Below are 13,068 nucleotides of genomic sequence, written 5' to 3'. Positions count from 1 at the left end.
GGACACGGAGCAACCAGAACTTGTCTACTTTGCTAGTAGTAGTATAATTAGTACCACTGCTTTGGCACTACCTACCTCTGCCAAGCACAGCTACACCTATACAGATGTGTGGATGCACAAAAATACAAGTAAAAGATATATTCAAACACATTCATAGTAGCACTGTTTGTAACAGTCAAAATCTGTACGCAGCTCCAACATTCACCAACCATATAACGGGTAATAAATTGTAGCCTATTAATAAAGTGGCATACTACACAGCCACAAGGATGGGAAACGACAATGACACACGTCGTGGATGAATGTCACGAAATAGTAAGTGAAAGAAGTCAGACACAACAGAGGACACACTGTGTGATCCGTAGTATACAAAGTTGAGAAGCAGGCAAAACAGCTGTGACTTCAGCAGTTGAAAGAGTTGTTACCCTGGGAAGGGTGGCTCTGTAACTAGAAAGAAGTGCAAGGCTACTTCGGGGGAGGAGGGGCCTGGTGATGTTCTATTTCTTTGCTTGACCTGGAAGCTGCTTACAGGTTGTGCACATTTTGTGCTAAATGCTTAGGATTTTTCACTTTTTTTCTGTATGTATTATATGTTAAGTAAAAATATTCGGGGGAGAGGGGGAGGAGGGGAGTAATATGAGATATTTTTTTAAACTAGGAAAAATGGGTTCATCCAAATGGGTTGTTGCCAATAGATTTAAATTTAGTGCCTCCATGAAATCTAAGACACATTTCTGATCACTTTCCTACTGCCTTTCCATAAATGGCAGAGTTATTACTCTCTAAAACTTCAAAACCATATAAAATAAATACATTTTCAACACTCCAAATTAATTTACCAAGCTCTATGTTCTAGGAGGCTGAGTCTGAAAACGTCTTTGGGTTTTATAGACGCATGTTGCAATAAGGAGTAATTTTGAGAAACAACATATTTTAATGAGAAAAACATGGTGGGGCCAGGAGGGAAGGGAGTGAAAATCAAGAAAATGGAGGAGAAAACACAGCTCCAAACGCAGCCAGGGCTTACGATTCCAGTAGCTGCCAGAGCATTGAAGTGACTCTGGGCCTGGAAGCCAGGAAGTCCAAGCAGAAGCCAGGGACTCAGGGACAAAGTCAGGATCTGGAAGCAAGGTGGTAACTAAGTTAAGGAGGCTCAGGGACCAAGGCAAAAGAACCCAGAACACGCGGAGATAACTATACGCTACCATGAGGTTAGGAGGGGCGTGACCTGACTTCCTGGCCCCGTGCAGGAAACAGTGGCTGGGCGTGGGCAGCCCTGGGTACAGAAGGAAGTGACTTCAGCCGATCACGGAGTAAGAGGATGTGACCCCGGGTGGGCTCAGACCTGCAGGTGGGATGAGCAAGCTGGTTCTTTCTCTATTGGGTGTGACTTTCTAAATATACACACGTTCATCTGTACAATCCAATCCATTCAGATGTTTACCATCACTGAACGGGACTTCGGAGGCGTCTGGTTTCGACTGCCCTAGTAGCCAACTCAGACAGCAGTAACCTAGAACCTGGCTCCTGAGCCCACACAACCATCATTTTAGTCCTTTGCATCAGAATAAAGGAAGTAGTGAACATCAGGATTTGCCAATCTAATCAGCCCCCACCCCCGTGATGGCCACCAACAAAGACGGAAAACTCAAAATTTTAAATAAAATGTTAAAAAACAAAATAGGTAACCCCAACATCATTTGTATTTATCCTTGGACTCATCAAAAAAAAAACGTACTGGTGTCACTCCTGGAAATGGAGTGACTGTCAGGGGCAGGGGGTGAGGATGTCAAATGTCCAGGAGGGTCCGGTACACCTCCCGGCAGCCTGGCCTTACCTTGGCTTCTGCCCTGCCAGCTCCTCTGACGCCATGGCCACCACCTCTTCTTTCCCACATCACACGGGTCTGCTCACGCCTGAAGAGTCCAGGTAGTGAGGTCACAAAGGAAGAACCTTGAAGCTGGTTCTGAAATATAAAAAGCCAGTGTGTTCTAGAATCCATACATAGGTATTCCCCCCTCCTCACCCCTATCTAGGGCAGGGGTGGGGAACCTTTGTTCTGGCAAGGGCCATTTGCATATTTGTAGCATCATTCATGGTCCATACAAAATTATCAACTTAAAAATTAGCCCGCTATATTTGGTCAAACATTTAATGAACTCACCCCTAACGCCTTGGTAGGGCCAGACAGAATGATTTCGCAGTTCTTACATGGCCCGCAGGCCGGACATTCCCCACCCCTGATCTAGAGTAAGCTAAGCCCCGCACTTTGGAAGACTTCTCATTTCTGGCCTTAAAGAGCCTCACCACCCGCAGGTGGATGGTGTTGGCAGATAAGATGCCTTGGGCTGCTGAGGTATCTGGCAACAGGTTGGAAGTTTTGTCTGGGAAGCAACATCATGTTCTCCAGGGTAATGAGTATGTGTTTCCTACATTTCAGAGAACTTAGCAAGTGGAACTTGCCTCTGCAAGGCAGAGCAAACACCTCAGCGACAGGGAGAATGAAGGAAACCGCTACAGGCTAGACTCCTATCATTTCCACTTTCGCTTGGATGGCCTTTCTGTTGCCCTTAAAGTCCGCATCAGATGCATCAACTTCTAAATATGCCAACCTCATGGCATATTCAGGCGCTCCAGGGACACCACCGCATGGAGCATGACTGGACTGGGATGATAGGGGAAGCTGTACCATACGAGGTTAGGAAAAAACCACCGAAACGCAATTTGACAAGACACTGTAAATGCTGAGGACAGGGGAAGCAGGGGGACGAAGGGACAGAGCAGTGGCCAGACAGCTCTTAAGTCATTGCCAACAGAAGCAGGGATCTGGATGAAGTGACCTCTCCGGGCCTTTTCTACAAGACGGTTTCCCTGTAGCTGCGTTTCTCAACCTCGGCACTACTGCCATTTTGAATGGGACAGTTCTTTGCTGTGGGGAGAGCCGCCCTGTGCATTGTCTGATATACAGCAGTATCCATGGCCTCTATCACTAGACACCAGTAACACTCCCCCATGTGACAACCAAACATGTTGCCAAACTTCCCCTGGCGCGAAACTGCCCCTGGTTGAGAACCACTGCCTTAGACGAACAAACCGTGTCTCACAGAGGCCAGACCCCAGCCCTGGCCAAAGTGTAATCATCCGCTTTGGAAAGGGCTAAGAAAGCAGAGCCTGGTCATTATGTCCTCGGGCATGAAAGCAACAGAGCTCCCCAAGCAAACTGTCACCATCAGCTCTCGGAAGTGGGAGGAGGCGGTCCAGGAGGGAAAGACGTTCTGCCTCCAATTCTGCAAAACCCACCTCCTCCCAGATACGCCCACATCAAAAGACAGCTGACCAGAGAAACTCCCAACTATCAAAAGTCAGTCTCACAGCCCCACCACAGCCCCACCACATCTCAATTCACGTCGACTGTTGGGTATACAAACACCGTGTATGTGGCTACATTTCTGGGAGGAGGCAACAGACATCTCAGACCCTCAAAACCTTGTTCAACTGACGATCCCAACTCTTCCCTTTGCTCCACTCATCAACCTTGACCAGAGGTTTCCTAGGATTCCAGATGCCCGAAGAAAAATCTACCAAAGCTCATGTCTTGCTCCGCAGGGCCTTGGTCAAGAGGCAGGGAAGAATTTGTAGGCCAAGGTGAGGGAACTGAAGACAATTCCAGACACATGAAGGACAGACAGGTGGAAGACCAAACCCAGTGGGCAGTGGGCGGAGCCAAGTCTGGAAGGGGCAGAGCCAGGGCGATCCCCAGGGCCAGGCTGGCAAGCTCCCGGGCTTTAGAAGCCGTGTAACCACAGACTTGCCCCAGCAGAGTCGACCACGCTGGCTGCGTTGCTTGACTATAAATCTCGTCCACTGGGGGCTGGGTTTGGCCCCCTACAGGCCGGCCCCCCACCAGCTACAGTTTTGCTAAATTTAGTGCTGTTCCCAAGTCACCAAAATGACACTGCTCTTCGTGTCCATTTCAGGTTCAGCCAGGGACAGGCAGAGAGGAGCACGACTTGTCCAGAAGAGATCTGCCCTCCTGTGACCTCTCCCTTCCCCGCTGAAGTCAGGGGCCCAGGGGAGCAGAAGACGTGAGAAACCAGTCGGAGGTCTCCAGGCTCGGCCAGCAGGCTCTGCCCCGAGGCAGCACTCAGAGAGGAAAGGGGGCACAGATCCCAGGAGCACAGCCTCCCTCTGCCCCCTCCACCCGACCCAGGCCCCACTCTTGCAGAGTCCCAGACGCTGTCTGTGGGGGTGGGCTTGCCTGCTCCCTCAAAGAGAGGCTAGAGTTACTCCCTGTGGAATGGTGGCTGACACGAAGACGCCCTCAGGGGGGCCCCTCTGCCTTGGAGATTAAAATGTATTCGATCAAATATTCACAGGCGCTCAAATTCAGAGGTGAAGAGGGTGGTTTCTAAAGCTGGTTGCACACTGAAACCACCCCGGAAACTTCAAAAACAACTGCTGTATGGCAATAACCATGTATGGTGCCAGTTGGGTGCTGGGAATACACTTTGTAAAGTATATGACTGTCTAACCACAATGCTGTACACCTAAAACCAATACAAAATAATAGTGGAAGTCAACTGTAATGAAAATGACACACACACACACACACACACACACACACACACAACTCATGCCCAGGTCCCATCCCCCTAGAAACTGTGATGAAACTGGACTGGGGTGTAAAGTAGTTGGCCCAGGCTTTGGAAAATTTTAAAAGCTCCTCTGGTATTCCAATGTTGAGACAAGTTAGGGGAGCAGTAGGTGAAGACCATGGGCGGCTGCCTTCAGGCTGCCAGGGGTGGGGGTGGGGCAGGGCGAGGACTCCTGGCCCAAACAGGTCCTTGCTATTGTGACCTCAGGCAAGTTATTTAACCTTCTCTGCCTCTGTGGCGTCAACTGGACAATGCACGTGACGACAGAGAACACCTGTGTGAGAGCAAGGACTTCACCAGACAGCAAGGCCCACAGAACAGTGACAGCAGTAAGTGCTCCATAAAAGTCAGGAACCATGATCGCTGTTGTTGTAAGATAAAGAGGAGAAGAGAGGGCACCCAAGAGCTCTCTTCTGGGTTGTCCCAGGACGAAGGGTCTCCAGGACTGAAAGTGGGACGATTCCAAGAAGTGGGAGGGGACAAGGCTCCACAGCCCCTGTACTTAGGAGGACCACCCACTCTGTTCGCACTGTGCCTCCCCCTTCCATGTCCTCCTCTCTCCCCATCCTTCCAAACCCCACCATTCAGGGCCCAGCTCTGGGAACGCAGGGCCCGCCTCCTTCTCAGGTCTCCAATAACACTTCGGAATTGTGTCATTTGCTACCCCAAACAGCTACTAGCCACATAAGTCTCTGCCTGTGGGACAGATGAACGCTTTGCTATGTCTCCTCAAAGAGACAATGAGCGTTTGGGGGAGGCCCTCATTCTCATGTTTCCATTTGTCCCCGATGGCCCCCAGCACTGTGCCGGACACACAGCCCTTGATTAATAATGATTATCTGTGGAATGAAAACCCATGTGGAGCCAGCAGAGCTAGCTGCACATCAGCAAGGAGCCAGGCTCAGTGCCCGGGAGCAGCAGGACCAGCAATGAAGGTCATGGGTGTCTGGACTCTCCATCCCCTCATTCCCAGGACAGACCCCACCTCTTTCCATCCCAAGAGACAGACCCCACCCATCCACTCCCAGGACCCGTGTGTAAGTGCCGGCAGCAAAATAAGTGTTGGCCAAATAACTCTGCTCTCCGGAACCTGCTATTCCCAGGCCTCAATGAGGGAGGCCATGTGTCCAGTGGCTTCTGCCATGAAACTTCCGACCCCCAGGATCCCCTAAACCCAACCGCAGCAGCCAGCCAGGCAAAGCTGAGGTTGCCCACATGGATGTCCAGAGCAGCTGGGCACCGACAGGCTGTAAGCTTCTTACAGATTAAAGGTCCCAATTTAAACCTCTATTTGAGGTAGGACAAGTGGGTCAGTGCCCGCAGGCCGGCCGGCACAGTTGGTGGAAGGAGAAGCAGCTGAGATCCCAGAAAGACTCCTCCCTTTTGCGGGGAGGACGAGCCAGGGGACAAGAGGTCCACGTGGGATCACTGAGGGGGAGAAAACTCATGCCAACCCACCAGGAACCTCCCCCAGTGTCTGCACGCTAACCTCCCTCCCAATGAACCCCAGAAATAGAACAACAGGATGAGAACAACAGTCGGGATGGCCTTCCTCTCCCTGTCCTGACCTGGGGTGGAAATAGCTAAAAAAAAGTCAGGAAATAGAGAGAGAGAGAGAGAGAGAGAGAGAGAGAGAGAGAGAGAGAGAGAGAGGTGGTGAGGGGCTGCGTATGCTGCAGCCCAGGGTCTGGACCCCGACCCACAGTAAGAAATAAAGTTTAGCCCAGCTGCGGTGGCTCGGTGGTTGAGTGTCGACCTATGAACCAGGAGGTCACAGGTCGATTCCCGGTCAGGGCGCATGCCCGGGTTGCAGGCTTGCTCCCCAGTGTGGGGAGTACAGCAGGCAGCCGATCGATGATTCTCTCTCATCATTGATATTTCTCTCTCTCTCTCTCCCTCTCCCTTCCTCTCTGAAATCAATAAAACTATATTAAAAAGAAAAAAAGGAAGTTTACAAGGTAACCCGGTACATGCACACAACAAGCACTTACGTCTATGTAGAGTATATATAGCTGAAACCAAGTTTCCTGAGATCGTATTCATCTTTACTATGCAATCTAGTATTTTTATGATTTTTTTGAATGTTGGCCTGAACCCACTAAATTGATTTCACCACCCATTAAGGGGTCTGGACTGGCCATCTAAACCCCAGTCTGGGGAAAACAGGAGGCGTTCTCTTTCTTGAAGGAACTTACAAACACCAGGAGTCCCCCTGCCCTGTGGCTGCCGCCCTACTGTGCTGGGGGGACAGGAGCTCAGGAGCTCTGCCTTCTACCTCCAGGGGTGCCTGCTGGTGCTGGGCAGCATGGAGCACCGCGGGGCGCAGGGTAGACTTCCAACCACGTCCTTCATTGGGAAAAAGCATTGCCTCACCGCCCGCAACCTCGTCCCTCCACCGAAGGAACTCGCCTATGACACACAAACGCAGAAATGTCAACACGGCGCGGCCCACACTGGGTTTTTTAAATCTCCCAACAGCCCATCTGTAGATCAGACACTCCACAAACTCCTCAAGGACGGGAAGTTTGGTTTCTTTCTTTGTTTTTTAACTGAAGGTACACAGAACCCTTTATAGAAATTTTTATGAGAACAGGAACAAAAACAACCCAATTTTAAACTGTCCTCAACCTAGTCATTGTGCTTTTCCAAGCAGCCCGTGAAATCTCGCCACCTCCTCCTGCGGGCGGCCCTCCCTCCTGGGCCAGGACAGCGAAGGAGTCCTCTGATCCCTGTGCCATGGTGATGGGAAACCCTAAGGAGCCCTTGCCACAATCCCTGTTCCCAGACGGGAAACACGCTGCTTCTCTACATCCGCAGTTACTGCTTGGCTGAGGATCTATCTGAGCTGGAAACCACGTCACAGCAAAAAGCTAGCATTCCAGCCCGGCTGGCCTGGCCCAGTGGTCGAGCGTCGTCCTATGAACCAGGAGGTCATGGTTCGATTCCAGGTCAGGGCACATGCCCGGGGTTGTGGGCTTGATCTCCAGTGTGGGGCAGGCACACAATGATTCGCTCTCATCATTGATGCTTCTATCTACTTCTCCCTCTCCCTCTCCCTCTCCTTCTCCCTCTCGCTTCCTCTCTGAAATCAATAAATATATAAATAATGTATATTTATATATAATATAAATATATAAATAAATAAATATATGCATATATAAATGTAAATAAATGTAAATAAATATATATATTTAAAAAGTTAGCATTCCACATTCTGAATTAGCGAGTTGTAAAGATTCCTTTTTCTTATTCCTTTCCCAGGTAAACGTTTCTGTCTGCTAATAAACAGAGCAGACACTGGACCGCTCCATTTATGCCAGTGCACAGACACTCCCATGCTCCATCGCTTCCCCGAGCTCATCGGGGCCGCGAGAGTGCCTGCCCGCCCGCCATCAGTGCCCTGGAAACCCAGAAAGCCTGCGTGCTGCACGCTCACCTGAGTCCATTCCAAAGACTCCAGGGCGAACAAGTGTCTGGTCCCGTGTTCAGAGCCCTGGAGCGCTGCCGGCTGCCCAGCCTATGGCGGACCTGGGAGTCCTCTGATGGCAGATGCCAGATCGTGCTGCTGTGATTTTTTTTTTCCTGGAGACAGAGACTATAGTTTCCTTGCAATCCCTAATGAGAACTGGCGTCAAAAGAGGTTAAGAAACACCAAAATCATGCCCTAACTGGTTTGGCTCAGTGGATAGAGCGTCGGCCTGCGGACTGAGGGTCCCAGGTTCGATTCCGGTCAAGGGCATGTACCTTGGTTGCAGGCACATCCTCAGTAGGGGGTGTGCAGGAGGCAGGTGATTGATGTTTCTCTCTCATTGATGTTTCTAACTCTCTATCCCTCTCCCTTCCTCTCTGTAAAAAATCAATAAAATATATATTTATAAAAAAACATACACCAAAATCAAATTCTTAGAAAGCTGGTCAAGGCCCTCCTGAGACCACCCCTCCCTTTGCAATACACAGCCCCTTTCCACCACGTGCACCCCTCAGAGAATGTGGACCACCTTCTCCAACAAGCCATTTCCTCCTTCATCCCTGGGCCACTGCACTACACTTCTGAGGGAAGAAGTCCCACTCTCAACACCCAACTATTAACAAGGGCCATTTGGATAATATAACATCATTCACGGGCTACACAAAATTATCCACTTAAAACTTAGCCTGCTATATTTGCTCAAACATTTAATCAACTCACCCCTAATGCCTTGGCAGGGCCAGAAGAAATGATTTTGTGGGCCTTACTAGTATAATGGCCCGTGGGCTGGGCGTTCCCCACCCCTGCCTTAAATTGTGCTTCTGGCCAAGGCAGCTGGAAAATAACTCCGAGGGTACATATCCAGCTGGCACATGTCCTGGACTGCCAAGGTGGATGAAAAGCGTACTTGCACACGCACTTTCAGCAGACTGGCGAGCTGATGGAAGACGTGTCACAATGCTTCAAAGACGTATCACCTCTCTCTTTTTAGAACAGAGCTGGCTCCTCTAGCGGCCTGGGCCGTCTCTCCCAGCAACCTCTGCCAGCACACTCATCACCTACCACCTGAGTCACAGCATGGCGGGGCCTCAAGGAGCCACCACCTTTGCTACCTGTCAGATCCAGAATGAGGCATCGAGCTTGCAAGGCTATTTTCCCTAATGGTATCAGTACTTTCGACACTGCTAAAGCAATGGCTCTAGAAGCCACCACAGAAATCTAACGACTGGACTTTGTTGTCTAACCAATAGAATCTTAGGGTGGCAAGGTCAGAAAATGGAGCTGCTCTCCGTCCCTAGTCAGTCAACAAATATTAGTGAAAGGTGGTTGGAAGGCAAGACTAATATAGAAGAATCGATGGGAGCAACCACCCTTGATGGCATGTACAAGATCCATGAGGGTGAAGAACCAGAACAGTGAAGGTGAACCTTTTGAGCTCGGCGTGTCAGCATTTTGCAAAACCCTAACTTAACTCTGGTGCCGTGTCACATATAGAAATTTTTTGATATTTGCAACCATAGTAAAACAAAGACTTATATTTTTGATATTTATTTTATATATTTAAATGCCATGTAACAAAGAAAAATCAACCAAAAAAATGAGTTTGCATGTCACCTCTGACACGCATGTCATAGGTTCGCCATCACTGAACTAGAATGTCTATTTAGAATTGCTTTTATTTGAAATTAAGGAACTAAGCTTTACTATTAATATATGACTTGACACTGGTGCACTCCTTCAATTTGTGTCGGGTGGTCTCCGTCATTTAAGGTACAGGAGGCAACTTGTATCTGAGTAGGAGATCCAAAACACACAGACAGACAGTGGAGTGGCACCCCCGTGGTCTGTGGACTTTAATCCGGTTTGCACGTGGCCAGTTAAGCAAACTTAAGGATGTCATCTCCAATACAATAAATAACAGTCGTCATTAGGAGAGGGTGAGGCCAGCAAATCATGTGACCACGCCGTCACTGATGATCTCATGGTGAACTACCCAAGCTGCTCAACTCAAAGGCTGTGTTTATTAAACCAGAAAACAAGGTCCCCAAATCCGCTGACCTCTTCTGCGATGAGCACTTGTCAGGAGAAAGCTACTCAATGAACATTTTAATCAAATAAGTATTTTATCTGTCCTTTTAAGATAAAGGTGACATTTCAAAAATGGGTAAGAAAACCTTTCTTTTTTGCCAGAGACATGTCACAGAAGGAGCATGTAAGAAACAGGTATTTGGAAGTCATTTCCACCATCATGTGATCATGGTTCCAAATTCAATGTAAGGACGTCATCTGTACAATCCTGTATCTATGCACAAGTTTAAAACAGAATGTCCACACTTAAAAAAAAAGTCTCCATGAAATGAATAAAATGCAGGGGTCCTGATTCCTTTATCCTATAAACTGAACCCATAATAACCTCTTCATAAACAGGTCTCTTTCAAAATACCCCGACTTGAGCCAGACCATCAATCTGCTATATTGCAAAATATGACAGCAAGATACTGTGAAATAATAAAGTGCATTTGATTTAATTCGGTTCTTACTATAAATAATTCTTAACAATTCATTTCATTTCATTCTTCAACAACACCCACCTATCTTATATATGCCAGGCACTGTTCCTTGCTCTGAAAATACAGCAGGGAACAAAAGTGACAAAAATCCCTGCTCTCAAAGAACTCACATTCCAGTGTGTGTGTGTGTGTGGGGGGGGGGGGGGTGGAGGATGGGGGGGGAGGGAATATACAAAATAACAGGAATACTGCCAGCAAAGGTGTGGAGTTGGCCGAGAAGGTAGTATCTGAGCACAGACCCAAAGGAAGTAAGAGTCAGCTGCGGGCCATCTGGGGGAAAGTGCTCCCAACTGAGGGAACAAGGGGTGTGAAGGCCCTAAAACAGGAAACACCCAGTTTGTATGAGGAACAGCCAGGAGGCCAGTCTGGCTGGGGCACAATAAAAAAAAGGGAAGAGTAGAGGAGATAAAAACAGAGAAGTACAGCAGGGCCAGACCACGGAAGCCTGCATTTCCAATATGGCAGCCATGAGCCCCACAAGGCCACCGAGCATAGGAAATATACCTCGTCCAAATTTCGGTGTGAGTTAGTATGGCAAAAACCACGTCATCTAGATCAGAAATGAAAACCCGGGGGTGGGCAAAAGCAGGTGAGAACTCTGTGCCTAAGTGCACAGCAAGTAGACTACAAGAAGGTGGACATCATGAAGGCCGGCAATTTGAGCATTTATGACAAGTGCATGTGCCATTCTTTTGAGATAATAAAGCTATTGTAATGATCAGAACCTGCATGTCTTTTTCCACACGAGCAACTGTAAGCCTACTTTTGCCACCCCTGTATATGTCACATATTTTTTACATACTGGGTTAAATAAATTACTTTATGTTTCTTTTCCCTTTTTTAGTTTGGCTTCCAGAAAATGTTGAATTACATATGTGGCTCTCGTGTGTCACACGCGTTATATTTCTGTGGGATAATGTTGATGAGCTACAGGGTCTCGCGGATCCCTCTAAGGACCAGGGCTCTCACTGAGAGAGGAAAGACGCCCATGCAGAGTTCTGAGCATGGCAGGGCACGATGGGACACGTTGCATGGCTGCTGTGAGGATGGCGGCCTGTCAGGGGTAAAGGAGAAGCAGGTGAGAGGTGATGCTGGCTTGGACCAGAGCGATGACAGGGAAAGTAGTTCTGACTGGTCACACTCCAGGTATATTGCAGGGAGAGCCCCCAAGATTTGCTGCTGGATTGGGTGGACATAAGAAAGAGAGAGACGTCATGAGCACAGGTGTTTTGGATGATGGCATTCCCATAACTGGGATGGGAGATTGTGGGAAGAACGTATTTGTGTGGGAAAATCAGGAGTTCCATTTGGGGTGTGTGAAATGTCTATTAACATCCCAGTTGAAATGTTACGCAGGCAGATGGAGACATAGGTCAGGTCTGTAGTTCAGGGGAGAGGCTGGGCTTGGGACAAATAACTGAGGGTCATCAGCATGTAGATTTCTTTTCTAACTTTTCACTCTGGGAAATTTCAGATATAAAGAGAATTTGAGACAGTATAGGAAAGCCCCAGGTACCCATCACTTAGCTCCAACCATTATCTATTCATGGTCAGGCTTGTTTATCTCCCAGGATGACTTTGAAGCAAATTCTAGACATTGTTCATGATGGTATTTAAAGCCATGAGTGGAGAGAGGATCACAAAGAGAAAGAGAGAAGATGAAGAGGAGGTGCCCCGGGCCTTTTAATGTTTAGAGGTCAGGGAGATGAGATACTGAGAAGGGAGAGCCATAGGACAGGCAGAAAACCAGAAAACTGTGTCCTGAAGCCACTGATAGGAAGAGCTTCAAAGAAAAGGGTATGGCCAGCTGGGTCAAGTACTGCTGAAGCTCCTATGATGAAGGCTTAAGAGGTGACCTTCATGGTAGTAACACGGAGGTCACTACCAGCCCTGACAATAGCACGTTCATTCGAGTGGTAGGGATAAGCCTGACTGGAGGGATTCGAGAGAGGAAGAGAGCAAGGAATGAAAACTCTGTAAGGGACAGAGACATGCCCAGTAGCTAGAGTCAATGAGAACTTTTTAAGATGAGAAAACAATAGCATATGGAAACGATCCAGTAGAGAAGGGAAAACTGGTGATGCAAGAAGGCCAGGGAGCCCAGCCAGCGTAGCTCAGTGGTAGAGTGTTGACCTATGAACCAGGAGGGCAGGGTTCGATTCCTGGTCAGGCCACACACCCGGGTTGCAGGCTCAATCCCCAGTGTGGGGTGTGCAGGAGGCAGCTGATCAATGATGATTCTCTCTTATCACTGATGTTTCTCTCTCCCTCTTCCTTCCTGAAATCAATAAAAATATATTTTAAAAAAAAAAGGAGAAAAGGGAAGTCCTGGAGCAATTCCTGGATATAGAAGAGGGATGGAATTCAGTGCGAA

The 13,068-nt window shown here is 48.4% G+C and overlaps 1 long non-coding RNA gene across 1 annotated transcript in view; it reads right to left on the bottom strand.

Annotated features, from left to right (window-relative positions):
- Positions 1–13,068, bottom strand: part of LOC308534483 — a 56,470-nt gene that overhangs the window by 31,380 nt on the left and 12,022 nt on the right. The window contains exon 3 of the long non-coding RNA XR_013997199.1: positions 1,838–1,966. This is a non-coding gene — a long non-coding RNA (uncharacterized lncRNA). The remainder of the gene's footprint in view (positions 1–1,837; positions 1,967–13,068) is intronic.

This window comes from Myotis nattereri, assembly GCF_964212035.1.
Source record: "Myotis nattereri genome assembly, chromosome: 18".
Classification (NCBI taxonomy): domain Eukaryota; kingdom Metazoa; phylum Chordata; class Mammalia; order Chiroptera; family Vespertilionidae; genus Myotis; species Myotis nattereri.
The sequence above is the reverse complement of the archived record's forward strand: the minus strand, read 5'-3'. Positions and strand labels throughout refer to the sequence as shown.